The sequence below is a fragment of the Pristiophorus japonicus genome, chromosome 9 (genome assembly GCF_044704955.1).
Source record: "Pristiophorus japonicus isolate sPriJap1 chromosome 9, sPriJap1.hap1, whole genome shotgun sequence".
Classification (NCBI taxonomy): Eukaryota; Metazoa; Chordata; class Chondrichthyes; family Pristiophoridae; genus Pristiophorus; species Pristiophorus japonicus.
Window position 1 is genome coordinate 117,116,550 of NC_091985.1, and position 3,099 is coordinate 117,119,648.

Consider the following 3,099-nt stretch of genomic DNA (forward strand, 5'->3'; position numbering starts at 1 on the left):
GAGATCCCAAGTTACCCACCATAAGAGCTGCATTCATACAGTACAGCAAAATGCTGCTTAAAGTGGTGTTCGACATAGTTGAGGGCCATCTTTAAGCTTTTAAATCAGAAAACTCTCGTAGGTCCAGAAACAATATCTCTTTTGTTCTTTAGGGTGGATTCAATATCTCTAAACTCAAACCCACACTACTTTGTGTTTCACATTCCAACATTCTTAAAAAGTTTAAGGTATTTTAGAAAAATGTAGTAAAAGAATGTGACAGACTGGCCTGATTTCTGCCTGATTGTTATGTTCTTTCATCACATTCTGTAAACTACACTGATCTCACAAAGGATAGGAGCACCCTCATCTAATCAATGATTCTTCCCTCTCCCACCAGTAGGAAGCTTAGAAGTGAGAAGGTATGTGACAAGCTAAGGTCATTTGAGGTTTCCCTTAAACTAACTGCAATAAGGAGAATCAATCAGTCAATGTGGGTGGGATGATCTATGCAGCCCAGCTCTGCATCGCTTCCCCATTCTGAAAGGTTTAATAAAGAAGCAGAAATGCTCTTTCAATTTTGATAAATGCAACCCCCCTTCAACCTCTGAAGTTTTACCTCATGGTTTTCTCATCCTATAGCCTGAGCACTGCGGAGTCTGCAGTAAACATTTTAAATACTGAGCATAAAGGTCTGTTATGAACATGTTAATGTCCCTCACCAATTTTACTTTCAACATTGCAAAATATCTCAGTTACTCAACTGAAATATTTCTGAAGGTCTGAACTATTTCTAAAGTGGGAAAAATTGTATTTTCAAGACATTTGCCTTGCAAGCCACATAATCCCTGGTTACAGAGCATCAGTTCATTAAAGATAATGGAAGGTAATCATCGACTGATGAATTTGATCATGGCAGGTGTTTATATAGCGCCCAATATTGCAATTTCTTGTTTTCCGTAATTGTGTACAGCAGGCTGCACTGCCCCCCAGACATCAAGTTCCACGGCGCGGCCCTGCACAGTGTGGACCACTTCCCTTATCTCGGGAGCCTCCTATCAACAAGAGCAGGCATGGACAACGAGATCCAACACTGTCCCCAGTGCGCCAGTGCAGTCTTCAGCCGCCTGAGGAAAAGAGTGTTGAAGATCAGTCCCTCAAAACTGTCACCAAACTCATGGCCTACAGGGCTGTAGTAATACCCGCCCTCTTGTATGGCTCAAAGACATGAACCATGTACAGTAGACACCTCCAGTCGCTGGAGAAATACCACCAGCAATGTCTCCTCAAGATCCTACAAATCCCCTGGGAGGACAGACGCACCAACGTTAGCGTCCCCATCCAGGCCAACATCCCCAGCATTGAAGCACTGACTACACTTGATCAGCTCCGCTGGACAGGCCACATAGTTTGCATGCCAGACACGAGACTCCCAAAGCAAGTGCTCTACTCGGAACTTGTCCACTGCAAACGAGCCAAAGGTGGGCAGCGGAAACGTTATAAGGACACCCTCAAAGCCTCCCTGATAAAGTGTGACATCCCCACTGACACCTGGGAGTCCCTGGCCAAAGACTACCCTAAGTGGAGGAAGTGCATCCGGGAAGGCGCTGAGCTCTTCGAGTCTCGTTGCTGAGAGCATGCAGAAATTAAGCGCAGGCAGCGGAAGGAGCATGCGGCAGACCAGACTCCCCGCCCACCCTTTCCTTCAACCACTGTCTGTCCCACCTGTGACAGAGACTGTGGTTCTCATATTGGACTGTACAGCCACCTAAGAATGGAAGCAAGTCTTCCTCGATTCTGAAGGACTGCCTATGATGATGATGATGGTAGAATTTGCGACTACTGTGCATTTCTCATCGACAATCAGCTAAAACCAGAAACAAATGCAATGAATTGGATTGTCATTTAAAGTATAATATGCAAAGAGCTCTCTTTATTTCTGTAAATGATTATTTTATTCTCTGCAGCGCTATATTGATGTCACAAGGAGGGGAATTACCCCCCCCCCCCCTCGCCCTGCAGAAACCGGGCGGGGGCACAGTAAAACAGGACCGGGTCAATTACCTGGTCCGCAGGAATTTGGACGTGGCGCTCACTTGAATCAGGCGGGAGCCTCATACTTTTATGCAAATAAGGGTCGTATTGCATCAAAGGGACGCCGAGCTTTTGAATACAGCATCATCCCTGAACATGACTAAGTTCCAAATAAGATGGTTACTGTAACAAAAACACAAAATGCTAGAAATACACAGCAGATCAGTCAGCACCTGTGAAGACTTCATGTCGACCCTTAAGGTTTTCTATTTTTGTTTCAATTTTACAGCATTTTGCTTTTTACAAGATGATTACGGTGATATATTGAAACTGACAAAAAGCTGACATGATAAATTATGGCTATTGCGCTCCCGCTGTAAATGCTTTCAACCTACAGGATAAATAATGGTGTTTTTTGAGCTTGCTTCAGTGAGTAGAACTCTCACTGTTGAGTCAGAAGATTTTGGTTCAGGCCCCATTACCAACTTGAACACATACTCTAAGCTGACATTTCAGTGCAATACTGAAGGAGTGCCACATTGGTGGAGATGCTGTTACGGGTGAAATGTTGCACTGAGGCACTGTCTGCTTGTTCAGGTGGATGTAAACGATTCTATAGACTATTTGAAGGCCAACAGTCCTCCCTCAACCAACCCCTTCAAAAGGATTAGTTCTTCACTGATTAGTTTGCTATTTGTGGGATCTTGCTGCGTGCAAATGTGACGTCGTGATTGCCTGTAACACAACAGGGACGGTACTTCAAAAGTAATCCATTGGTTGTAAACCACTTTTAGACAGACATCACAAAGATGATAAATGCACTATATAAATGCAAGCTTTTATATTTAAAAAGGAGTATGCATCTGAAATGTATTAACAATCTAAAGTTTAATAGTCATTTTTTGATTTGTACACACATAATATATACTACACACAAATAATGAATTGAGTGGTAGTGAGATATCTGAGAACCTTCCAAAGCAGTCTTAAGCAATCTTGAGATAGTGACTATGTTCACTCTGTTTAATTATTTACAACTGTGTATATGTGGCAACATAACAAAATAACTATACCAATATTACAGAA